This window comes from Rhineura floridana, chromosome 1 (genome assembly GCF_030035675.1).
Source record: "Rhineura floridana isolate rRhiFlo1 chromosome 1, rRhiFlo1.hap2, whole genome shotgun sequence".
In the NCBI taxonomy this organism is placed as follows: Eukaryota; Metazoa; Chordata; class Lepidosauria; order Squamata; family Rhineuridae; genus Rhineura; species Rhineura floridana.
In genome coordinates, this window is record NC_084480.1 from 33,057,868 (window position 1) to 33,085,599 (window position 27,732).

A 27,732-nucleotide genomic window follows, 5' to 3' on the forward strand; every position below is an offset into this window, starting at 1 on the left:
ATGTTTGTGTGGAGCTGTAAGACAGGGGTGGGGAAGTGGGTCTGAAGAGGTTCACCAACAGTACTGGAGATGAAGCTCTTGGGAGCAAAGGGAGAAGATGCAAAGGGAAGAGTTCCTTTTTAGATATCTTATTATTTAGGCCCAGTCTTGTCTTTGAAAGAGATTATGTAAGCTTCCTGTTAGGGCAAGAAGCAAGAGATGGCATATCCATGTCTGCAGAAGTGCTTACCCGTAGCTGTTCTTGTCCATAATCACTAAAATATGCATAACGTCCTCTCTCAGGGTTGTGTGAGAAGGACCATAACAGAATTTTATGACTTTGAAATTTGAAATCCATGGTACTTGGGGAAAGAAGACCCCTTAAAAAATGGCCTTTGATTACTCTGCTGGGAATTCACTGAGACGATAAAGATAAGTTCAAAACATGCCATAAAATGAAAGGATGAGGAAAAGCTAAAAGAAAACCTTCCCTTGATGCATAAGCTACAGAAACGATCACAGCTGCTTTTTAAATGGAACATCGTGGATAAACATGGGGTTAAGATGGGTTCAGAATGGAGAAGAATTGGAGTCTAACCGTCCCTTTTAACCATTTCCGGGTATACAGAAAGCATATAAATAATTATGGAATACATTTTCAAGAGGGTAAGGTATACTATAACCTTGCTTTTTTTTTTTTTTACGGAGTAACAGAACCATTTGGATCATGCAATATTTTTAGTTATCTGTCACATTCTTCCTTACCCCTTACTTCAGATGATGATGATACATATAACTCTTTGTAGAGGAATATAAGCAGCAGAGTTATGGAAGACAACAAAGATGTAAACTGATACATCAGCCCCATGGAACAGACAAGTTATGATTTATGGGGAAAATGGCAGAGCTTGGAAGTAATTTGTAACAAATTACTTGTAATTCATTACTTTTTTGAGGAATGAGTGGGTAATTCCTTTACATTTTGATTGTAATAGAACTAGGAGTAATTTTATTAATTTGTGGAGTAATTGTAATGTTTCTAGCATTACTTTTGGGCATTACTTGGGGGGAAGCAGGGGAAGTCTTCTGCTCCTCTGATTTATTTATTTATTTATTTATTTATTGCACTTGTATACCGCCCGATAGCCGAAGCTCTCTGGGCAGTTTACAGTAACTAAAAATAAATACAATTTAAGATACATCTTTTAAAAAACAATTTAAAACACAATTTTAAAATTTAAAACAATATAAAACACATGCTAAAATGCCTAGGAGAAGAGGAAGTCTTGACCTGGCGCTGAAAAGATAACAGTGTTGGCGCTAGACGTACCTCGTCAGAGAGATCATTCCATAATTTGGGGGCCACCACTGAGAAGGCGCTCTCCCTTGTTGCCATTCTCCAAGCTTCCCTCGGAGTCGGCACCTGGAGGAGGGCCTTTGATCTTGAATGTAGTGTACGGGTGGGTTCGTATAGGGAGAGGCGTTCCATCAGGTATTGTGGTCCCAAACTGTGTAAGGCTTTATAGGTCAAAACCAGCACCTTGAATCGAGCTCGGAAACATAAAGGCAGCCAGTGCAAGCGGTCCAGAATCGGTTTTATATGTTCGGACCGTCTGGTCCCTGTTACCAATCTGGCCGCTGCATTTTGCACAAGCTGCAGTTTCCAAACCGTCTTCAAAGGCAGCCCCACATAGAGTGCATTGTAGTAATCTAATTTAGAGGTTACCAGAGCATGGACAACTGAAGCCAGGTTATCCCTGTCCAGATAGGGACGTAGTTGGGTCACCAACCGAAGTTGGTAGAAGGCACTCTGTGCCACTGAGGCTACCTGAGCCTCAAGTGACAGATATGATTCTAGGAGAACCCCCAAGCTACAAACCTGCTCCTTTAGGGGGAGTGCAACCCCATCCAGGACAGGTTGGACATCCACCATCCAGTCAGAAGAACCACCCACTAACAGCATCTCAGTCTTGTCTGGATTGAGCCTCAGTTTATTAGCCCTCATCCAGTCCATTGTCGCAGCCAGGCACCGGTTCAGCACATTGACAGCCTCACCTGAAGAAGATGAAAAGGAGAAATAGAGCTGCATGTCATCAGCATACTGATGGCAACGCACTCCAAAGCTCTGGATGACCACTCCCAACGGTTTCATGTAGATGTTGAACAGCATGGGGGACAGAACTGACCCCTGCAGAACCCCATATTGGAGAGTCCAGGGTGCCGAGCAATGTTCCCCAAGCACCACCTTCTGGAGGTGACCTGCCAAGTAGGAGCAGAACCACTGCAATGCAGTACCTCCCACTCCCAACTCAGCCAGTCTCCCCAGAAGGATACCATGGTCAATGGTATCGAAAGCCACTGAGAGATCAAGGAGAATCAACAGAGTCACGCTCCCCCTGTCTCTCTCCCGACAAAGGTTATCATACAGGGCGACCAAGGCTGTTTCTGTGCCAAAACCAGGCCTGAAACCCGACTGAAATGGATCCAGATAATCGGTCTCATCCAAGAGTGTCTGGAGCTGGCCTGCAACCACTCGTTCCAGGACCTTGCCCAGGAATGGAACATTTGCTACAGGCCTATAGTTATTAAGATTTTCTGGGTCCAGGGAGGGTTTCTTCAGGATTGTTCTCACTACTGCCTCTTTCAGGCAGCCAGAGACCATCCCCTCTCGCAGAGAGGCATTAATCACTTCCCTGGCCCAGCCGGCTGTTCCATCCCTTCTAGCTTTTATTAGCCAAGAAGGGCAAGGATCCAGCACAGAAGTGGTTGCACAAACCTGTCCAAGCACCTTGTCAATGTCCTCAAGCTGCACCAACTGAAACTCGTCCAAGAAATCAGCCTCAAACTGGGCTTCTGTGCAGTGTTGCTCTTCCCTCATGCTCTGGGGGTGGGTAGGAGGCAACGAGGGAGGAGGTGGAGAGTGAGACGGGGTGGAATGGAGAAAACAATTGCTCTAAAAATGGATGGTGGTGGCGAAGAATGGAGTGGAGGGAAAAAGGAGCCAGAGGGAAAGAACATGGATAAAGGAGGAGAAGGAGGTAGCAGCAGAATGGAGATAAAGAACTGTAGAGGTGAAACATAACAGTGTGTGTGTGTGTGTGTGTGTGTGTGTGTGTGTTGTGTGTGTGTGTGAATACTGTGTTTGCACTTGGCACACAAAGTGGCCTCCACCACCCTTTCTGGCTACTGTGCTGCGTTTGCAATATTTTAATTTTTTTGCATCTCGGGAAAATGTTTGCTTGGGTGAGTGTCCCTTAGTTGGAGGCAGGGCAGGGACCAGGAAGTGGTTAAGTGAGAGAGATTATGCTTGCTAGCTGAGTGTGTGTGGGGGGTTGCACTTGGTTTGACGTGCAAAGATCTGAGTAGTGGCCTCTGCCTCCCTCCCCACCTCCCTTACCAGTGGAGAGACGACAATTGCTATCTTATGGATAAAAAGAATTATTCTTCTACCTCTGTATGTGTGTGTTTATTATTAATGTTGTTTTAGGCTACTTAGATGTGCAGCAGCCAAGGCTAGCACCTTGTAGGTGTTTTGTTTAAAAAGTAACTGAAATGTAATTGTAGTGATTACTTTTGAGAAAAAGTAATCAGTTACTTTCAGAGCAATTGTAATTCTAACGGCAATTCCCACTTTTTTGGGCTATATAATTGAAACTGTAATTTATTACTTTTTAAAAGTAATCTTCCAAGCTCTGGGAAATGGCTTTATGGGTTAGGTTAATTTTATAAACTGTCAAGGATTCCGGCATGTGAGTGACTAATATGATGTGATGGTTGGTGTTCTAAAAAGTGGGGGTACACTCAACTTCTCTCCTGGCGTCACTCACAGAATTCTTCTTCTTCCTCTTCTTCCTCTTCTTCCTCTTCTTCCTCTTCTTCCTCTTCTTCCTCTTCTTCCTCTTCTTCCTCTTCTTCCTCTTCTTCCTCTTCTCCCACCTTTCATTTCTAGAAGAAATACCAGAGCATAAAAACCAGCAGCAAAATAACAAGTCTAAAACCGATGATAGAAGCATAGCTGCCCATAATTAAAATACATAGTAAAACCATTTCATCAAAACACAGCAACAACCCTAATTAAAATATATAATATACATGCTCATTAAAACAGCAAAACAATTAAAACAAAAAATAACACAGGAGGTTCAAGTCAGGAGATCAGGGGAATTCTTGTCCAAATAGGTGTTTCTTTGAGAGCTGGCAGAATGTCAGTACCATTAAGGGCTTTCGTATTTCAGCAGGGAGGGCATTCCACAACATTTATTTATTTATTATTTGATTGACATCCCACCCTTCCTCCCAGCAGAAGCCCAGGTTGGCAAACAGAAATGCTAAAAATACTTTAAAACATCATAAAAACAGACCTTAAAATACATTAAAACAAAACAAAGTTAAAAACATTTTTAAAAAAGCTTTAAAAACATCTTTTTAAAAAGGGTTAAAAACATATTATTAAAAAAGCACATATTAACAAGCAATTCTAACACAGACGCAGACTGGGATAGGTCTCAACTTAAAAGGCTTGTTGAAAGAGGAAAGTCTTCAAAAGGCACCGAAAAGATAGCAGAGAGCAACATTGGTGCTACCAGTGAAAAAGCCCACCTCTGTGTCAGCACAAGATATATTGGAACCTGCTCTTGAAAGTGCATCCTGACAATTTGCTGAACCAGTCAAAAAAAGTAAGGCATCGTTTTTGAATTAGTAATCCCTTATCCAAAAGATATGGATAAACATAAGAACATAAGAACATAAGAAGAGCCTGCTGGCCCATCCAGTCCAGCATCCTGTTCTCACAGTGGCCAACCAGGTGCCTGGGGGAAGCCCGCAAGCAGGACCCGAGTGCAAGAACACTCTCCCCTCCTGAGGCTTCCGGCAACTGGTTTTCAGAAGCATGCTGCCTCTGACTAGGGTGGCACAGCACAGCCATCATGGCTAGTAGCCATTGATAGCCCTGTCCTCCATGAATTGGTCTAATCTTCTTTTAAAGCCATCCAAGCTGGTGGCCATTACTGCATCTTGTGGGAGCAAATTCCATAGTTTAACTATGCGCTGAGTAAAGAAGATAACAACAGTTATAAAATCAATAAAGTAAAACAGTATGTTCACAAAAAAATTATTCAGTGAATATAACACATAGGCAACAAAGACAGATCTCAACTCACAATACTTTTACTTCTCTGCATTTTTTAATCAGTCCATTAACTGAACTATTAATCAACTATAACTTGCATGATAAAACAAATCTTTGATTGGGTTGCAGCTCTACTTATTTGTTTGCCATGTGGAAGAATATTTTAAAAGGCAAACCATTTCCAACCAGGAGTTTGTTCACAAACCTCTTCCCAAATCCCTGTGCATTCTGAGGTGGAATAGTCTTGTGAAAGGACTGTACCACAGAGGGGTGGGATGATCTGTCAAATTCAGTTTTCCCAGTTTCTCATTTTTCTAATCTTAAATTCAGATCTCCACATTTCTTCAGCAATTTGTGTTTTTTAAAAAAAATCCTCATGAAAATTCTTCAGCATTTTAACGTGAATTTCTCCTAATAAATACATTTTTGCAAACGATCTATCCTAACATAATGCATTTTTATGTTATTTTCACTAACAGATTCATTTTGTGCACACTTTCCCCTAATATATGCATTTTTATAAACACTGGTTGGATAACTGCATTGCAAAACTCAGACAACTGCAAATTTTGAAGGATGGCTGAATTTCAGTTCTCTTATTGTTTCGGAAAGTACAATTCAGCATTAAATGTGAACTGAATCAAATTTCTCCTCCATCCCTAGTACTACATCAGAAAGATGTAGGTCAGACATGTGGAGGCTCAAGGAGTTGGAAGTACATTAGGATATTTGTCCTAAAAGATTTGCAAATTGCAGTATCCAATTAAGCCACCAGAAATTGCTCCACGAGCTAGAGGGAGCCCCAGCTGACAAAGCGTCAAGGCCCCAGCTGACGAAGCGTCAAGGCCCCAGCTGACGAAGCGTCAAGGCCCCAGCTGACGAAGCGTCAAGGCCCCAGCTGACGAAGCGTCAAGGCCCCAGCTGACGAAGCGTCAAGGCCCCAGCTGACAAAGCGTCAAGGCCCCAGCTGACAAAGCGTCAAGGCCCCAGCTGACAAAGCGTCAAGGCGAGTTAAGCAGCAGAGCGAAAAGAGGGTAAGTAGCTCCCATTTATTCCATTATTTAATTGAAGTAAAACAGCTCAGAGCAATAAGTAATAAGGGCAGCCCAAGGTCACCCTGAGCTAGGAGCCAAATCCTGAAAGAACCTATATCTTAGGAGACAGATCCTAGGAGAAGGAAGCCCATAGAAAGCTAGTTTTCAACACCACCCTAGCAGGAAAGCTTCAGGGGGCACTGTAAACAAGGCTAAATTCCAGTCGGAGAGAAGGGGGAAAAGGAAACTCCACCGACACATACAGGGAGAGAGTCAGCGCAGTCCTTGCTAAAAAGGGCAGCTTCAGCCTTCCTGAAACACAACCACAAGCTCTGTTTCCCTAGGTTAAAGAAAGGTCAGGCTGTTCTAGGTGGGAAAACAACAAACACAAAAGACTTGCCTGGAAGGCGCAGCCCCTTGATTAGATTAAAAGCAGCCAAAAGCTTAAACAGCCCCGCCCCTCGCTCAGGAAGGAAGGAAGCCTGAGAGAATACTAAAGAGTTAAGCCCCAGCTGATAGCCATCAGCCTCAAGTAACACATCATTGGCTGGCAGCAGTAGCTGGGAGGAACCAGCCACACATATAAAGTCAGAGCACCCTAGCGAGGGAGCCTGCTCCACGAGCTAGAGGGAGCCCCAGCTGACAAAGCATCAAGGCGAGTTAAGCAGCAGAGCGAGTTCGGCAGCAGGGCGAGGAGGCCAGGGCCCCCCACTCTGCCTGTCTGTTCCCTGAGCTCAACTAAACCGCAGTCTCCAACCCATTGACGTAATAAACCTTAAACAAAACTATGCAGGTAAGAAGCCAGCAGGGGTGTGGGGGCTTTCCAGTGTTTTGCACCGCCTGCAGCATGTACGACTATCTGCCTGTTGGGCAGAAGTCGTGGGTGTGCTCTCGGTGCAATGAGCTCCTGGCTCTCCGGGAACGACTTCATTTCCTTGAGGCCAAGGTGGCAGACCTGGAAAAGCTGAGAGAGGCAGAGAGGTGTGTGGAGGAGGCCTTCAAGGACGTTATAGCTGTGTCCCACTCCAACGATGATAGCTCTCCTGCTATCATGGAGAACGATGGTCTCGGGGAAGGAGAGCATCCAGCTGAGGAAGAGGGAAATGATCCCTTAGAAGGGACCCATTCCTTGGGGGATGAGCAGCTATCCTCTCGTGCCGAGGATATATCTCCAGGGGGTGGAGGGATCCTTGTAGTGGGTGATTCGATCATTAGGAACATAGACAGTGGGGTGTGTGATGGGCGTGTAGACCGCAAGGTGTTTTGCCTGCCTGGTGCAAAGGTTGCGGATATCGCCCGTCATTTAGATACTTTGGTAGACAGTGCTGGGAAGGAGTCAGTGGTCGTGGTGCACGTTGGCACCAACGACATGGGGAAATGCAGCCGTGAGGTCCTGGAAGCAAAATTTAGGTTGCTAGGTAGGATGCTGAAAGCCAGGACCTCCAAGGTGGCTTTCTCTGAAATGCTACCAGTTCCACGTGCAGGACCAGCCAGACAGGCCCAGCTTCGCAGTCTCAATGCGTGGATGAGACGATGGTGTCGGGTGGAAGGGTTTGGATTTGTTAGGCACTGGGGAACATTTTGGGACAAGCCGGGCCTGTACAAAAGGGACGGGCTCCACTTGAACCAGAATGGAACCAGACTGCTGGCACTTAAAATTAAAAAGGTAGCAGAGCAGCTTTTAAACTGACTGAGGGGGGAAACCCGACAGGAGCTGAGAAAGGTCCGGTTCGGAATAAACCTCCCCCCTGGGATAAAAACCAAAGAAATGATGAAATTTTAAAAGGGGTAGGCCTAGAAGTAGGCATTGTGAGAGCAGGGGCACAGGATATAAATTCAGAAGAGCAAAATTACCACAGGCCTAACCACAAGTGCCAAAGACACTTGAAGAGAGACACTGCTTACAAGTGCCTGTACGCTAATGCTAGGAGCCTCCGAACCAAGATGGGAGAACTGGAGTGCTTGGTCTTAGAGAAGAGCATTGATATAGTGAGCATAACCGAGACCTGGTGGAATGGCGAAAACCAGTGGGATACGGTTATCCCTGGATATAAACTATATCGGAAGGACAGGGAAGGACGTATTGGTGGCGGAGTCGCTCTATACGTGAAAGAAGGCATTGAATCCAGCAAGCTCGAAACCCCAAAAGAGGCAGACTCCTCCACAGAATCGTTGTGGGTGGTGATACCGTGCCTCAGGAGGGACTTAATACTGGGAACGATCTATCGTCCCCCTGATCAAAATGCTCAGGGAGACCTTGAGATGAGATATGAAATTGAGGAAGCATCCAAACTAGGAAATGTGGTAGTAATGGGTGACTTCAACTACCCGGACATAGACTGGCTGCATATGTGTTCCAGTCATGACAAAGAAGCAAAGTTTCTAGATATTCTAAATGACTATTCCCTAGATCAGTTGGTCATGGAACCGACCAGAGGGACGGCAACCCTGGACTTAATCCTCAGTGGGGACCGGGACCTGGTGCGAGATGTAAGTGTTGTTGAACCGATTGGGAGCAGTGACCACAGTGCTATTAAATTAAACATACATGTAACTGGCCAATTGCCAAGAAAATCCAACACGGTCACATTTGACTTCAAAAGAGGAAACTTCACAAAAATGAGGGGATTGGTAAAAAGAAAGCTGAAAAACAAAGTCCAGAGGGTCACATCACTCGAAAATGCTTGGAAGTTGTTTAAAAACACTATATTAGAAGCTCAACTGGAGTGCATACCGCAGATCAGAAAAGGTACCGCCAGGGCCAAGAAGATGCCAGCATGGTTAACGAGCAAAGTCAAGGAAGCTCTTAGAGGCAAAAAGTCTTCCTTCAGAAAATGGAAGTCTTGTCTGAATGAAGAAAATAAAAAAGAACACAAACTCTGGCAAAAGAAATGCAAGAAGACAATAAGGGATGCTAAAAAAGAATTTGAGGAGCACATTGCTAAGAACATAAAAACCAACAACAAAAAATTCTATAAATACATTCAAAGCAGGAGACCATCTAGGGAGACCATTGGACCCTTGGATGATAAGGGAGTCAAAGGTGTACTAAAGAACGATAAGGAGATTGCAGAGAAGCTAAATGAATTCTTTGCATCTGTCTTCACAGTGGAAGATATAGGACAGATCCCTGAACCTGAACTAACATTTGCAGGAAGGGATTCTGAGGAACTGAGACAAATAGTGGTAACGAGAGAGGAAGTTCTAGCTTAATGGACAATATAAAAACTGACAAATCACCGGGCCCGGATGGCATCCACCCGAGAGTTCTCAAAGAACTCAAAGGTGAAATTGCTGATCTGCTAACTAAAATATGTAACTTGTCCATTGGGTCCTCCTCTGTGCCTGAGGACTGGAAAGTGGCAAATGTAACGCCAATCTTCAAAAAGGGATCCAGAGGGGATCCCGGAAATTACAGGCCAGTTAGCTTAACTTCTGTCCCTGGAAAACTGGTAGAAAGTATTATTAAAGCTAGATTAACTAAGCACATAGAAGAACAAGCCTTGCTGAAGCAGAGCCAGCATGGCTTCTGCAAGGGAAAGTCCTGTCTCAGTAACCTATTAGAATTCTTTGAGAGTGTCAACAAGCATATAGATAGAGGTGATCCAGTGGACATAGTGTACTTAGACTTTCAAAAAGCGTTTGACAAGGTACCTCACCAAAGGCTTCTGAGGAAGCTTAGCAGTCATGGAATAAGAGGAGAGGTCCTCTTGTGGATAAGGAATTGGGTAAGAAGCAGAAAGCAGAGAGTAGGAATAAATGGACAGTTCTCCCAATGGAGGGCTGTAGAAAGTGGAGTCCCTCAAGGATCGGTATTGGGACCTGTACTTTTCAACTTCTTCATTAATGACCTAGAATTAGGAGTGAGCAGTGAAGTGGCCAAGTTTGCCGACGACACTAAATTGTTCAGGGTTGTTAAAACAAAAAGGGATTGCGAAGAGCTCCAAAAAGACCTCTCCAAACTGAGTGAATGGGCGGAAAAATGGCAAATGCAATTCAATATAAACAAGTGTAAAATTATGCATATTGGAGCAAAAAATCTTAATTTCACATATACGCTCATGGGGTCTGAACTGGCGGTGACCGACCAGGAGAGAGACCTCGGGGTTGTAGTGGACAGCACGATGAAAATGTCGAACCAGTGTGCGGCAGCTGTGAAAAAGGCAAATTCCATGCTAGCAATAATTAGGAAAGGTATTGAAAATAAAACAGCCGATATCATAATGCCGTTGTATAAATCTATGGTGCGGCCCCATTTGGAATACTGTGTACAGTTCTGGTCGCCTCATCTCAAAAAGGATATTATAGAGTTGGAAAAGGTTCAGAAGAGGGCAACCAGAATGATCAAGGGGATGGAGCGACTCCCTTACGAGGAAAGGTTGCAGCATTTGGGGCTTTTTAGTTTAGAGAAAAGGCGGGTCAGAGGAGACATGATAGAAGTGTATAAAATTATGCATGTCATTGAGAAAGTGGATAGAGAAAAGTTCTTCTCCCTCTCTCATAATACTAGAACTCGTGGACATTCAAAGAAGCTGAATGTTGGAAGATTCAGGACAGACAAAAGGAAGTACTTCTTTACTCAGCGCATAGTTAAACTATGGAATTTGCTCCCACAAGATGCAGTAATGGCCACCAGCTTGGATGGCTTTAAAAGAAGATTAGACAAATTCATGGAGGACAGGGCTATCAATGGCTACTAGCCATGATGGCTGTGCTCTGCCACCCTAGTCAGAGGCAGCATGCTTCTGAAAACCAGTTGCCGGAAGCCTCAGGAGGGGAGAGTGTTCTTGCACTCGGGTCCTGCTTGCGGGCTTCCCCCAGGCACCTGGTTGGCCACTGTGAGAACAGGATGCTGGACTAGATGGGCCACTGGCCTGATCCAGCAGGCTCTTCTTATGTTCTTATGTTCTTATGTTCTTAAATGAGGAACTTTATGTATGGCATATGGCTTTATAATGGATATTCAAATAAGCTCAATTGCTTATTTCCAGGTTCATACTTTTGTGAGTGTAGGTAGCTTTCATCTGGAAGTTAATGGCTTACTCGGAAAGCAAAACTTTTTTCTTAAGGCATTGAATTAAGGCACTGGCTATTGGCTGCTATCCCATTTCCAAACCATGAAGCATGTTATTGTTCCTTTTTCTGGAGCTGCAATGAGATCTTGTTTACATTTTCTTTTGAAATAGTTAATTTGTGACAGCTTTCATATACATTCAAGCTGCGAAGAACAACTTGTTTGTTCCAGAAACGCTTCTATTTTATGGAACCCAGATTAAATTACTGGTTTAAGGTAGATTTAGTATTGCCACTGTCATTTGTTCCCCTATGTAAAAAAAACCCCTACAAATTTTATAAAAGGGGAATAGGGGGAAAACCAAGTGATAAATACATCAGTATGTAGTCCTGTGTATTAATTGTAAGCTCTGTTGGGTGTTTGTATATAAGGACAGTATTTAAAACAAAAATCTCATACAGTAAAATAAACTAGAGCATGAGCCAACCAAATGTACACAGTTTCAAGTCCTATTGATTTTACTGGTGGATTTAGCTCATTCCATTAAAATAAAGAGTATGTTAAAAGCATATGATTCTAATCCAGAGAAAATTAGTCATATTTAAAACTGAAGTGAAGGGCTGCAATAAATGCAAGGAGATCCATGAGCAGGGTGTTCCAAGTCTGAAAATAAACTACTTAGCCGTCTACTGTGACCCATATTTTGGACAGCCTCACATCTTGCAAAGCCCATAGTTCTAGAGCAGCCTTTCCCAACTAGTGGGCCACCAGGTGTTGTTGGACCACAAGCTCGATTCAAGGTGCTGGTTTTGACCTATAAAGCCTTACACGGCTTGGGACCACAATACCTGATGGAACGCCTCTCCCGATACGAACCCACCCGTACACTACGTTCAAGATCAAAGGCCCTCCTCCGGGTGCCTACTCCAAGGGAAGCTCGGAGGGTGGCAACAAGGGAGAGGGCCTTCTCAGTGCTGGCCCCCAAATTATGGAATGGTATCCCTGACGAGGTGTGCCTGGCGCCAACACTGTCATCTTTTCGGCACCAGGTCAAGACTTTCCTCTTCTCCCAGGCATTTTAGCATGTTTTTAAATTGTTTTTATATTGTTTTGAATTTTAAAATTGTGTTTTAAATTGTTTTTAAAATATGTTTTTAAATTGTGTATTTGTTTTAATGTTTTTGATTGCTGTAAACTGCCCAGAGAGCTTCGGCTATCGGGCGGTATACAAGTGCAATAAATAAATAAATAAACTCCCATCAGCCTCAGCCAGCATTGCCAATGGTCAGGAAAGATTGGAACTGTGGTCCAACAACATCTGGTGGCCCACTAGTTGGGAAAGGCTGTTCTAGAGGAATGTAGAGATATATAGGTAATACAGCATAGAAATAGAATGACACAGTCACACAACATTTTGTGAGGGCCCCAATCTGACTCAGGGGCATTATTGACATTGTACTTTCCTTCAGGGACAGGAGACCCCCCCAATCATTCCGATTCACCAAATCACCCCTAATGTCTGCATCTTATTCTTGCAAACAGCTAACAGATGAGGGAAACAGCAATTTTGATTAGGAAAAGGGCATGAGAAGGATAAAACCCCTTCCCCAAGAGTCTGCTTCTCCAGTCTTCAAAGCAGCCACGTGAAGCCACTTTTAAATTGTCCATAATGCAAACGCTTGCAAGTGTTATAGGATTGTGGGGTTAGTTTAGATGATGCCTATGAGATCCCTCCAAGCCTGTAAAGATGGAATTTGTAGAATATGTAGAAAAAGGAAGCCCTAAACTGGTCAAGACAGTTCCTTTGCTAAGGTAATGGTCCTGGCCAAGTCTATTACGCATCTTGTCTGCATTGCTAAAAGGTCATCTTGTATGTAGGAGAATAGCCCAGGAACCAGATTTTGCTAGTCTGGATCTTGGAGCTGGAAAGAGACAGAGGCTTGCCTTGCCCTCTGTGCTGAATCCAAAACTGTGGCTTGGGGAAGCCTCCCAGGAAACCAAATGGGAAAGCAAGATCTGTTGGAGTGTTCATGCTTTGGTGCCCTTCTGTCTTATGCTCAGGTTGTATATACGTGTAAACAAAACTATATATCCCAAAGACACCACAGTCCAGGGACCCTAATTCCAAGGAAACCAAACCCTGGGTAAGTGCTGGAACCCCTAAAATCTCTCACTGCAGGACTTCCGGGAAGGGTGACTTAGCCTGTGCCTGCTTTTGAGACGGGCTCCTGCCTCAAAAGAAGCTTATTCAGATATATCAGTCAGTTTTTTCTTTTTTTTTTGACTGATTAAACTTCTCCCGGGTAGGGAGAAACGAAGAGATTAACCTCAAAGCCTATTTTTGTTGGGACGACCAGATCTCATTAATTTATGGGACGAGGTCCAGCCGACGAAGGTGGGACGGATTTTCAACAGCAAGCTCTATCTGTTAAAGCGAACGTTCATCTTATCTTCTAAGAGAGAACGCACTAACAGGCAAGCACCCTTCTTTCTATATTTTTCTTTTACTTGACTTAAATTGTTGCTGTTTAAAAGAGATTTGCCAGATTGATCGGTTTTTGACATCTCACTGGGGAGCCGTAACTTCTCTCTGCTACGCACTAATTAATAGCTTATCTCTGTTTTTGTTGCAAAAAGCTGTCCTGGATTTGCATTCTAAAGATACACACAGAAGAGGGATTTCTATTCCAGATTTTTATTTTGAAAAATATTATACTGTTTTGAGACTACTCTCTTTTTGGTCTATTTTATTTTGACGAATCTGTTTCTTGACGATTGCCATTAATTGTTTCGATCCTGGGAACTGCATTTTGTTTACTTAACTATTGGAGAGATAAGACTGTCTGCTCTGTTTATACTGTGATGTCACCAAGTTTGGAGTATTAACCCAATTGTTGCGGAAATAAGAAGTGGTTTTCCTATATTTTTCTTTTAAAATGGCAATTAAGAAAGTGGCTGAGAATCTGGAAATAACTATGTTTCAGAAAATAATGGATGAGATTGAGATAACGAAAATTGAATTGAGTAAAATGAAGCAGGAGATTAAAGATATAAGGGTCCCTGTGAGAGAGGTGACCCTGGAAGGGGTCCCTGTGAGAGAGGAGACCCCGGAGATTGGAACAGGGGTCCCTGTGAGAGAGGAGACCCTGGAGACTGGAATAGGGGTCCCTGTGAGAGAGGAGATCCCGGAGATTGGAACAAACGTGGAACAGGAACAAGATTTGGAGTCTATGGACTTTAGAAATAAAATCTATTGTTTGGAACTCAATGTTATCTCTGAAGAAATTAATGAAGATTCTAGAGATAAAGTTATCAATGGCATGGATTATCTTCTGGACTGGAATGATGTGATGGAGCCCAATATAGAGAAAATCTATGGAATTAACTGCAGCCATGTGACAATGGAAAAACTTTTAAGAGATGACCCAGTGTATTTTGAAAAAAAGAACAGAGATATGATTTTACAGCAGTATTTCAGCAACCTATTCAGAATGGATGGCAAGAAAATATTTGGGATAGAGGTAATTCCCATCAGACTCTTACTATATGACTATGGCTTTGACAGCAAGATTATTATGGAATACTGATAATGGAAGATTGGATATTGAAATTACTGGACTTAACAAGACTACTGAAGATGGAAGATGGAAAATGGAACTAATGGAGATAATAGAACAATGGCTACTGAAATTGCTGAACCTAACAGATTCTGATGTGATGGATTAATTGAAATGTTTATTTTGACTATGGTTATGACAATAAGATTATCATAATTAGTAATGAGATGGATTAATCGATATGCTTATCTGGAAAAAAAAATTGATAGATATATTTCTTAAAGAATTGAAACCTCTCTTTGACTTTTTGTGGAAAGAATAAAGTAATGTTTATGAGATTTGATGATTAAGTAAGATAACTACTGGAGGAAAGTGATTTTATAATATGACTTAAGAGACAGGATTGCTATATATTATAGACTTATAACTGATTTGATCTTTGACAAATGGGAAGTCAATATTTTACTCTTTATTTTTTATTTTTGTTTTTTTTTTTCTTTTTTTCTTTTTGTTTAACTATTTTTGATTTTGTTTTTTGTCTTTGAATGTTTTATGATTTTGTCTTGTATGTTTTATGAAAATCTGAATAAAAATTATTGAAAAAAAAATAAAATCTCTCACTGCTCTGAGATTGGGGTGCACACAACACAAGCCAGCTTTACACATCTGCAGCTGCTGAGACAGTGTGTGTGTGTCACTTAGATAAAGCATCAAAGGGGACAGTTCAATGGGGACTGAGAGGGAGAATAAATCCATCTCCCACTCCTCAGGACCAAGCAGCCAATCAGGTGACTGTTGATGTCCCATTCCATGCCCAGAAGGTGTATTTGGGAAAGTACCGGGTGCCTAATATGCCTGAACATGCAAAGAGTTAAACCAGGGATGGGGGTGGCAGGGGAACAGACACAAGCCCGGCCCCCAGCATCCCCAGCCACTCTGACTGTTTTTCAGAACTTTGCACAATTTGGGCAAAGGGCTGAAGGTTTTTCAAAAAGCGCATTGGCTTAAACACATAGGAATCTTACCTGGCTTACCATGGTTTCCCCTTGTGGGAGGATTTCTAAGTGCAATCAACTGAACACATTAAAAAAAAACTTTCACAACTTTGCACTAAACACACAGAGATCTGAAGAGCAGCTGCCACACCGAAGGATGCTGGGAGAAGGGCTTGTGTGCATCCCCCACCCCCAGTTTAACCTTTTTTTTATCCAGGCTAATGCTTAACCTCAGCTTGTTTTTTCATGCACACCGTCTCATCCATGAGTTCCTTAAATCTGTGTACAGTGTGGGGATATATAGAATCATGGCTACATATATCCCTGCCCCTTTCCCCCTTGACTGAAATCCCAGGTTCAGTCCTCAGTATCTCTAGGTAGGGCTGGGAAAAACTCCTGCTTGAAACCCTGGAGAGCCGCTGCCTGTCAGAGTAGACAATACTGAGCTAGGTATAAGGCAGCTCCACAGCTCCACACACACACACAAACACACACACAAACACACACACTATACAGGTGTGTAGTCATCCAGGGTCTCAGGGGGTCTTAGACCCCTTACTGTTTTGGGAGCCAGGTCCCAGCAGGGTTCAGCGTTCTATGAGCCATTCAGCATGAAGGCAGAGTGTGTTAGCCACCGAGAAGAGTCTCCTAACTGGCTTCCTTGTTGTTTGCTGCTGATTGAAGCCAGTCAGAGTGAAAGGACTTCCTATTAGTTACTATTTCAAAAAGGCAGGACGTGGAGAGAGAGAATTCTGTAATTGCAGAAGAAGAGACAGTGAATCCTGATGTTAGCATCCCATCTACATCATCAAGCAGTTTGGTAGCAGCAGGAAATAAATGTGTAGACACTGAATTCAATAATTCAAGCAATATCTCTGATAGTGAGCAAGTACACACAACAAGCAGAAAGCAGTATTTAAGCCTGGCCAGATTATACTATCATTTTAGAAGGTTATATAATTTTAGAAGGGGACATGGCTGGGACTATCATGAAGGGACCCTGCACTTCTGAATTTGCCATTACACTACTGTGTATATGTGTAATAGCTGCCTATTTACCTACCTACTTACCTATCCATCTTCTGAAATATTGCCCAGTTTATTTGTGTGATATTCTATTTCTATTTCAGAGTGAATGATTGAGTCAATGACTGTGAAACTCAGATAATATACACCCAGTGTAAGTAGATCAATTCAAAACCCAGGGTTGCTGGCAGATGGGGGGAAAAGGCTGAACTTCTGTGAATTTTGTCTCGAGAGCCAGAGGATAGCTCTAGTTGAAATACACCATTAGTTGACTTTAGAAATCAAAGCTGTGCAGGTACACAAAGGAGAGTTTGTAATTGCTGCCTGATGCTAATCCCATTGGCATGTCTTAGTGAAACATGCACAGCGCTGCAGGGAAGTTGTCAGGATCTGGTTGCAGGAGCCAGCCTGAAGGCAAAAAGCTCAGCCGAAGCTTAGACTCCCTGTATCGCCACCCGGGAGTCAGCGTCCATCTGCTTCATTGACTGACAGACCTTCCTACTCAAACAATGCACATGAAAAAGAACATGGCTCTTTTGCTGCTGCTCCATTGTCCCTCAGGTTTAACTTCTTAACCCCTTTCCTTGCCAGCATTTGTTCCGGGGCGGGGGTGGTGGTGGTGGTACTTGTAGCAACACTGATTAATTCTTTCTTGCAAAATGGGATCATGTAACAATGAACATTTCCATGATTCTATGAAGCAGGGCTGTCTCTTTAATTCAAAAGCACTGCTAATTATAATATTTAGAGTTTTTTCATTTCTCTTTTTTTATAGGGGAACAAAAGGAGCAGCCCCTCACTGTCTTGCATGATTTTTTTTTAAAAAAGCACCAGCTCTTCCAAATTGCTCAAACTGTATACTTATAAATAGAATTAATATTTATTTAAAACTTTTCTTACTTCACTCTTCAGCTAAAAAGGTTCCTAGTGCGTCTTACAAAAGATCAGTAAAAATGGGACATCCCCTGCTTGCAGCCTTACAATGTAAAGACATTGCACAAAAAGGGGAGAAAAGTGAAGAGGAGGAAAGAGAAAAATGAGAAAATTCAGGTACAGATCTTTAAGTTAAGAAACAGTTGTTAAAGGGACTACCTGGGCAATAGCCAGTGGCAGATAGCATAGTGCGCAATGGCAACTGGTGACTCCAGTGTCAGTGGGGCAGTAGATCCATTCTGAGTTTTAGTCCCAACTTTCAAGGACCTGTCCAAGGTACTCAGTAAAGTTGAACAAAACCTGGAGTGGATCCGCTGCTCTACTGACATCAAAGCCACCAGCCTCCACTGCTAGAGGGGTGGTGTTGCTCACCTGACCTCCCTCCAGCTGAGTCACTGCTGCATACTGAGACAGAGAAGGGGAGGGGCAAGGTGGTGGAAAGGTCAGCATGGTGTAAATGTGCTGGCAGGAGCACTGGACTGGTTGTCTGCTACTGGCTGTAACTTAGTGGCAGAGCATTGGATTTGCATGCAGAGGGTCCCAGGTTTAGTCCCTGATATTTTCAGGCAGGGCTCACAGAGACCCTGGTCTGAGATCCTGGAGAACTTCTGCCAGTCAGAGTAGATAATACTAAGACAAAGGGACCAATGCACTCATGCTGTATAAGGCAGCTTCCTGTGTTCCTAAACAGTTCAGGGAGAGAAGAAGTCAAATGGAGCTGATCTGACAGCGAAGCTGATGGAGTGCGTTCCTTCCCACCCTTCCTTTGGCTGCAGCCTGATGGAATGGCTGCTGCCAGGTGACGACTGATGATGGGAGGAGCTTGATGGAGCTGGTCTCTCAGCAGAACTAATAGAGTGCCAGGTCTTCCTACCCCTCCCTCCTCTGTAGCCTGATGGTATAGATGGCACCTGATGAATAATATGTTCCCAAAGAGCAGTAGACTCTCATATTACTATGTACATCTATATCCTGTCTTTCCCCCAAGGAACTTAAGGTGGCATACATGGTTCTTCTACCAATTTTACCCTCACAACAACGGTACGAGGTAGGTATAGTGACTGACCCAAAGTCACTCAGACTCCTGGCTGAGTGGCAATTTAATCCGGGTCTCCTACTCTCACATTCTAACTAATACATCCAGGTTTTCTTGGATGAAACTGATTTTCTGGATACATCTGGTTTAGGCCTGGTTTTCATATGGAAACTGCCTTGGTTGCCCTGCATGATGACCTATGTCGGGAGAGATAAGGGGAGTGTGTCTCTGTTAATGCTCCTTGATCTCTCAGCTGCATGGTATTCTGGAGCAGTTGTTTGAGTTGTGGGTGGGCAGTACTGCTTTGCAGTGGTTCCAGTCCTACCTGGGTGGCCATTTTCAGATGGTGGTGCTTGGAGAGTGCTGCTTGGCTTGGTGGAACCTTCAATGGGGAGTCCCACAGGGCTTTATTCTGTCCCCCATACTATTTAGTATCTCCATGAAACCACTGAGTGGGGTCATCCAGAGTTTTGGTGTATCTTGTCAGAAATATGCTGATAACACACAGCCCTACTTCTCCTTTACATCTGCAGGTGTGGCAGTGGATGTGTTAAATTGATGTCTTGCCTTCATAAAGGCGTAGATGAGGGCCAATAAACTGAAGCTTACTCCAGACAAGACAGAGGCACTGTTAGTGGGCAGTTCTCTAGACCAAATAGGTAGGTTGTGGCCCACTCTGGACGGGGTTACTTTCCCTCTGAAAGAGCAGGCACATAAGAATATAAGAACATAAGAAGAGCCTGCTGGATCAGGCCAGTGGCCCATCTAGTCCAGCATCCTGTTCTCACAGTGGCCTACCAGGTGCCTGGGGGAAGCCCGCAAGCAGGACCCGAGTGCAAGAACACTCTCCCCTCCTGAGGCTTCCGGCAACTGGTTTTCAGAAGCATGCTGTCTCTGACTAGGGTGGCAGAGCACAGCCATCACGGCTAGTAGCCATTGATAGCCCTGTCCTCCATGAATCTGTCTAATCTTCTTTTAAAGCCATCTAAGCTGGTGGCCATTACTGCATCTTGTGGGAGCAAATTCCATAGTTTGACTATGCGCTGAGTAAAGAAGTACTTCCTTTTGTCTGTCCTGAATCTTCCAACATTCAGCTTCTTTGAATGTCCACAAGTTCTAGTATTATGAGAGAGGGAGAAGAACTTTTCTCTATCCACTTTCTCAATGCCATGCATAATTTTATACACTTCTATCATGTCTCCTCTGACCCGCCTTTTCTCTAAACTAAAAAGCCCCAAATGCTGCAACTTTTCCTCGTAAGGGAGTCGCTCCATCCCCTTGATCATTCTGGTTGCCCTCTTCTGAACCTTTTCCAACTCTATAATATCCTTTTTGAGATGAGGCGACCAGAACTGTACACAGTATTCCAAATGCGGCCGCACCATAGATTTATACAACGGCATTATGATATCGGCTGTTTTATTTTCAATACCTTTCCTAATTATCGCTAGCATGGAATTTGCCTTTTTCACAGCTGCCGCACATAGGTACATAGCTTGTGCATACTTCTGATCCATCATTGTGGTTGCATTTCAAGTGGCCTCAGTGATATGGAGTGCCTTCCATCAGCTTCAGCTGGTGGCCCAGCTGCACCCCTATCTGGACAGAGAAAGCCTAACTTCTGTTGTCTATACTCTGGTAACCTCTGCATTAGACTATTGCAGTGCCTTTGAAGATGGTCTATAAACTGCAGCTAGTGCAGAATTTGGCAGTCAGATTGCTGACCAGGGTAAGTTGGTTTGCACATATAATACCAATTCTGGCATGACTATAACTGGCTACCAATTAGTTTCTGGACTCAATTGAAAGTGCTTGTTTTTACTTATAAAGCCTTATGTGGCTTAGGAACTCAGTACTTCAAGAATTGCCTTTCCCCGTATGAACTATCCTGGACATTGCATTCAGCATCAGAGCCCCCCCTTCGTCCACGAGACGCTCAGATGGTGACACCATGAGAATGCTCTCTCCAGGGAGGCATGCTTGGCTCCTTCTTTATCCATTTTTAGGCAAAGACCTTCCTTTTCACTCAGGGTTTTGGCCCTTGATATGGGCTGTTTTAGTTATTCCTTTTTATTTGGGCTTTAAGGTTTTATATTGTATGTTTTAAAATCTGTTTTACAGTAGGGCCCCGCTTTCAGGCATTCTGCTTTCCGGCGTTCTGCTGATGCAGTGGCTTTCAATCAGGGAAAATTCCCCGTTTAAAGCCGATTTTGCCGTTTTGCGGCATTTTTGCGTCATTTTCATGCGACGTGACCCATTAAAGTCAATGGGTTCCACTTTACAGCGATTTCCACTTTACGGCGGGGGCCTGGTCCTTAACCCACCATATAAGTGGGGCCCTACTGTATATTGTATGTCATTACATTTGTTGTAAGTTGCCTAGAGACTGTTGGGTATGAGATGACTAACAAATGAAATAAACAAATAATACATCTCACTTGCTGATAGGCAGTGATATGACCAAGTATGTGCAATATGTTACATCATCTTGCTCAGATAGACTTTATATTGGGAGTGGGGTGGGGGGATCGTCTGAAAAGGCCAATATGCCCCTTTTAATTTCATCAGGGAAAAGTTTTGAGTACCGGAGCTAGAGGATGCTGCTTTTTATGAATGCATGCTGCTTCAACACCAAGACAGCTTGCGTACCACCAGCTCGACTTGTATATATTTGTAAGCAAATATATAGACAACTGGAAAACTGTAGATCTTGGCACATCAATTACTGAGGTGTATGTGCTGAGAACAGATGGGCAAGACACTGCTCATCTCAAAATTGTCCTGTCTGCACTGCAGGGAGCAGAAATTATGGAAGTAGTACAGGCCTATAACATCTGTCTGGCAGGAACTGGTATTTTACTTTTCAAGATGCCATTCTGTCCTGTTTCCTAAAATTTCAATTTAGCACACAAACGTGGAAATGAAAGTACAGAAAGCTCCTGTCTCTTTACTCATAAGAATATATAGGAATATAAGAAAAACCTGCTGGATCATGCCAAAAGCCCATCTGGCCCAACTTTCTGCTTTCACTGTGGTCAGCCAGTGTCCATGGGGAGCCCACTACCAGAACCTGAGAGCAACAGCACTCTTCCCATCTACCGTTCCCAGCAACTTGTATTCAGAGCAGAGATGGGCAGACCGGTCAATTTCAGTTTCTCTCAATTTCTCATTTTTCCGATGTTAAAAAGTTCTCCTTGTTTACACATCAGTTTGTGATTTTTTTTTGCCAAATAAAGTCCTCATGGAAATTCATCAGAATTTTCATGTGAATTTCTCTTAACACACATATTTTTGTATGCAATTTTGCATAATATACACATTTTGGCAAAGCATATTTTTGCAAATCAAATGCATTTTTATACGTTCTTTTTGCTAATATAGGCATTTTTGTGCACACTTTACTGAGCTATATGCAGTTTTTTACACATTACTTGGCTGGAGAACTGCATTGTAAAATTCAGAGAAATGCAAATTTCAAAGGATGTCTGTGTTTTGATTAATGTATTGTTTTGAAAAGTACAAATTAGGTAGGTTCGCCTTTAAATGTGAATTGAATTGAGTTGATCTCCCATCCCTAATTCGGAAGCACACTAGATAGACCCTCAATACACAACACAGAATAAAAAACAGCCCCAACATTAAGGAATGAGTGTTTTTCATAATATTGTGGTGTCATCTCTTATTGACAGCATCCATAAAATGAGAACTGATAAGAAGCCAGGCAAATGTTACTTAAGATTATATTTCAGCTACTGCATGGTCTAGAAAAACAAAACACTCAGGAACTCATTGTTGAATTTATTTATTCAGAACTGGAAATGCAAATTGTACCAAACTGTGTGGTCATTTAATGAAAACCCTATCAGGTAGAGCAGGAATTGCATTTTTAGAATTTTGACAAATTTATTCATACCAACTTTTTAAAAAAATATATTATTATTTTAATCTGTTGCATCCAGGATATATGCAGGATATACACTTAGCATTGCTGCCCTGGGCAGCTGTCCTGTGGGGAGCCCTTGTGTAAACTTGATAAAATATTGTGGCAAGTTCCTATCACCTAACCAGCCTGGCCAAACACCACCCCAAATAGATGTATTTTCTATAGGAAAGTAAGGAAGTACAACTGTGCACATCTCAAAGAGGGATTATTTCACAGCCTCAGGGCCATCACTGTAGAACTCCAGCAAGGAGCTCTATAATTTTTACTTCCAACACTCGTGGTCCTTGAAGCAGAACCTGATTTGAGGAGTGCAAAGAAAGCCACAAAGTGCATCCTGCACTGGGCTATACTACTTTGGGCTGCTTGGTTGGGAATCATATCTTCGAATGCTCCTCTGGATGATCACCTTTATAAGAAGGGACTCAGCTCAGGGGCAGAACATCTGCTTACATGCAGAAGGTCCCAGGTTCAATCCTTGGCATCTCCAGGTAGGGCTTTGAGTGTCCCTTGTCTGAAACCTTGAAGAGTCACTGCCAGTTAGTGCAGATAATACTGAAGTACATAGACTAATGGTCTGCCTTACAAGGCAGCTTCCTTTCTATGTTTCAAAACTGTCTCAAACACAAGTGAATACTAGACCATGAAGGGCTGAAGGATTAAAATATATTTTTAACATTTCCTCTCTGGGGCATAAAAGCCCCTCTGTATGCCATGTAAGGGAGCTTGCTCTGCCCCCCCCGGAACCAAACTACAAATGTCACGTATTTAAGTAAAAAAAAAAAACACCTTGCTAGCAATTTTTTTTATTAGAAAAACATACTTCATATTTTATTACTCCCATTTTTATATTACTCATACGTATATTAAATTCTGCTAACTTGGCAAGCTTTTTAAACACAGGTAACTCTTGAACGCTTCTTTTCTTAAATATGCCAACTCCTATGTATATGAAGAAACGGATCAGGGATTTTGCTGACTGGGGAGAACAACCAGGGAATTAAATTCTGTGTCGGAGCAGTCTCCCTTTAATGGTTAAAGCCTGCAAAATGTCAACGTGAAGAGTATGCACTTTTTATGGAGACTGAAACTGCTTCAAATAGTTGACATTTTCTACTTGTACAATATAGGTTTTACACCATTATAGACAGGGTTGTAGATTTCTGCCACCATAAACGAGCTGTACTGAAAACAGACTGCTTTATCCCATGCATGTTTACCTAGAAGAAGGGCCACCAACTTCAAAGGAGTTACACTCAAGCAAATGTTCATAGGTTGCAGTAACCTGAAAGTTTATTCCCAAGTAAATCTCAGGCTGAAATCCTACACAAACTTATATGGAAGAATTTTAAATTAGTAAGGTTTACCTTTGATTAAACATAGATGACATTGGTCTACATGCTGGAATCCTGTGTACATGTTGGCATAAGCCTCCATGAAATCAGTGGGATTACCTTCTGAGTAAAGAGGGTTAGGACTGGGGTGTTGTAGCAGAATCCTAAAAGTATTTACCTGGAAGTCTCCTGGGCATTACATCAGGGTTCATTGTTCCCAACTGCTTAAGACTGCAGTTCTATTTATGCACATTGGATCAAATCACATGGCCTTACTTAATTTTTATGTATTCTGGCTTTCATTAAGCTAAACACTTCAAACAATACTGACAAAATTTTAAAAATTCATCAGTGTCAATGAAAGCTATTATCCTGCCTTACATACACAAGAAAATAATGAAACAATGTATTCTCACAGTCTTTGAACAGAGTACACACACACACACTGTATGATGATGATGATGATGATGACCTGGGCTCCTTGGGGAGGAAGGGAGGGATATAAATTCAATAAATAATAATTTACCAGTTAGCTAACAACTAAACAGCAACACTTAATAATGGGTAACCCAGTATATGTTTAGAACATCAAACTGGAAGTACTATGTTACCTGAAAGACTGACTTCCCTTCCGTTATCTGGTAGTTTTTCCATAGCCAGATGATTATTGGTTTGTGGTAACACAGACTTTTTAGTGGTGGCACCAATGTTGTGGAATGCCTTCCCTACTGAAATATGAGAGGCCCCACTGGTATTAGCATATTGTTGGCTATTGAAGACACTTCTGTTTAAACAAGCATGCCCCTGATCTCCTGCCTGAAACTCCTGTGTTAATTGCTGCTTTCATTGTTGTTGGGGCTGGTGCTAGCAGGCGGCCAGGTTGGGCACTGGCTGAAGACCCCTGACTGGTCCTGCTCCACACTTCCAGTTCTTTTGCCTGGATGGTATGTGTCCTTAAACGGCAACAATTCCTCTAGCTTGCCTGGATGGAGAGATGAACATGTGGAGGCCTCTTACTTTTGTGTGGCTGAACTGTAGCCTACTGTACAAAGATAACTAGCATATCCATTTCTCCACTCACCACTGGCATGCGGTTTCCCAAAGGTCACCTACAAGGGATTGTGGCCCTTGAGCTAAATGTTTTCCCCTCACCTCTTCTATAATCTTAGACCCAAGAAGGCTCACCTTGTGTCAGCTTTGCTGTCATTTTGGCATAGATGAAGATGTTTTCATTCTCCCAGACATTCCACCAAGTGGTCTTATAATTATACAAAGACATACTGGTCTTAAATACAGTTTGATCCACTCCATAGAATTTTTATCACTGCTGATTGGCTAGGCATTTTATTTTCATCACAATGGTGATTTGCTTCTCTTTATTTGTTTATTGTCCTGATAGTTTTACTGAAGGACAGTCTTGAAGTCTTTCAGATCAGTCAGTAAATCAAGAAATCCCCTAATGGTGAAATATAGATTAAGAATAAAGTAACTAACAGTTTGCTTCCTTTTGATGGTTTTCTACAGATACAGATCCCCTATGGTGCTAAGCAGCCTTATTTTGCTCATGATAAGATTGACAGATGTTACATTTTTCCAGAGTTCGTCAGCCAGAGAGCATGGTACAGGATCCGCACAAATAGTCCCTTTCATGTGAGTTCTCTAGCATCTAGTCAGCTAATATCAGCTTTGACCAATAAAAGTTAAAGGATGTTGAAAAGTGCCTATTAAACTAGGCCATGAAGCTGCATCTTCTTCTAAATGTTACAAGAACAAAACAAAGGCCCAGTCTTAGCACTCATTGTGCACCCCAAGTGCTCACCAACTCCATTTACAGCTATAAAGTCAATTGGAGTCAAAAGGCACTTGGAATGCCCCCAGGGTCAAAAGATAAGGCTCTAAGGACCTTTATGACCTCTTGGCTGGACGAGCATAGCTCTGTATACCAAATATGAGGGCTGGCCAGTCAAAGCTTCAATTAGTGTAAAATTCAGCAGGCCCCCATCTCAGCAACAGCAGCCCCCCGAGAACACACTGTCCCAGTCCAATGCTCCCTTCATTGATAGCAGGTCACATTCAAGGACATGGCGTTAATCTTTAAGACTCTCCACGGAATTGGTGTGAGGTAGCTCAAAGAGGCCCCTCTGTTTGTTGCGGTGGCCTCCCTCCTCAGGCCTGTTCCTTGGAAACTATGAAGCTGTCAAGCTCAAGGGTGAAGCTTGTGAGAACAAGACACAGGGCTTTCTTGCCAGCAGGGGTGAAGCTTTGGAGCTCATTACTCAAGGAGATAAGCAGGACTGCAATGTTCACAGCCTCCAGAACAAAGAGAGTTTGCAGGTTTGATATTGTTTCCCACAGTTGTTACTATAGATAGTGACCAGAAAAAAGAAGAGGAAAACAACATGACAGACAGAATGAGTCCAGGGAGGAGGAAAGGTTTTTGTTTTTTTTAATGGGGGTTAAATCTATAAAGAAATTGATCCAAACATCATGATGGTGTATTAATTGATGGTGGGGAGGGGATCCTGGAAAGAACCTCATTGGTAAATGTCATTGGTGGAAACTCCCTGAAGTGATCCAATTGGTTCCCCAACTTTTAGTCCAGATGAGCCTTTAAAATTAAATAATGAGCAAGCCACACCTCCTTCACTTGGAAGGCAGGAATAGTTGTCTGGCCCATCTCCAGATCTGCTGATTTGGCTTCTTTTGCAGAATGGCAAGGCACTTAAAAAAATCCATGTCGTTTTAAGTGCTTGCTTGGAGGGTGGTAGGAAGTGGAAGTTATTGGGATGCTACAGCTTGTTAATCCAATTCTTGATGTACCTTGCTTCCTTTACATTTAAGGTGCTAATTTCTGGTTGATGCAGTTTTACAAGTCTCCCGGGTTGGGGGGAAAGAATCCAAATCTGATTGCAAATAAGCATTTTGTAGTTTGAAGAGCCAGTTTTCTGGTGTAAATTGTTTTAATTACTTTTAATATTGCATTATTATATTGTTGTAAACTGCCCTGTGACAATATGGTGAAAGGCCCATAAGAAATCCAATAAACAAAGAAATAATTCTGGCAGAAAAGTGGATTAGGAATGTTACGTAGGTCTGTCAATTTCAGTCCCCCCCGTTTCTCATTTTTCCAGTGTTAAATTCAGTTCTAGATATATCTGCAGCAATTTGCAACATTCAAAAAAATAATAATCATGAATTCTCCAGCATTTTAGTGCAAATTGCTCCTAATAAAAACATCTTCGTATACAGTTTTGACTAATGTACATATTTTCAAGCATTTTCTCATCATCTAATGCATTTTGTATGTTATTTTCACTCATATATTCATTCTTGTTCACACTTTCACCTAAACATGTGCATTTATGTAAACATTGGTTGGTGAACTGCATCACAACATTAGAATAAGTGTGAATCTTGAAGGATGCCTATGTTTTGGTTCTCATATTGTTTCAGATTTGTTAGATTCAGCTTGAAATGTGAACTGCAGCAAATTTCTCACCCATCTCTAATATTATGCTCACTTCTTTAATAGAAATGAATGCTATTGCCCTATTCAGACATTCTCCGACGTGGAGGAAGGATCATGTGTTATCCCCCTTACTGATCTCCATTTGTTTAGGTGAAGCTCTGCACTAAGCCTACACATGTACACCAAGTAAGTGTGTTGGGTAGGTTTCCATGCAGTCAGGAAAATTGCTTTCCCAAAGTCCCTGTTTGCAAAAAAGAGAGAACCCTCTATGTGAATCTTGTATAGGG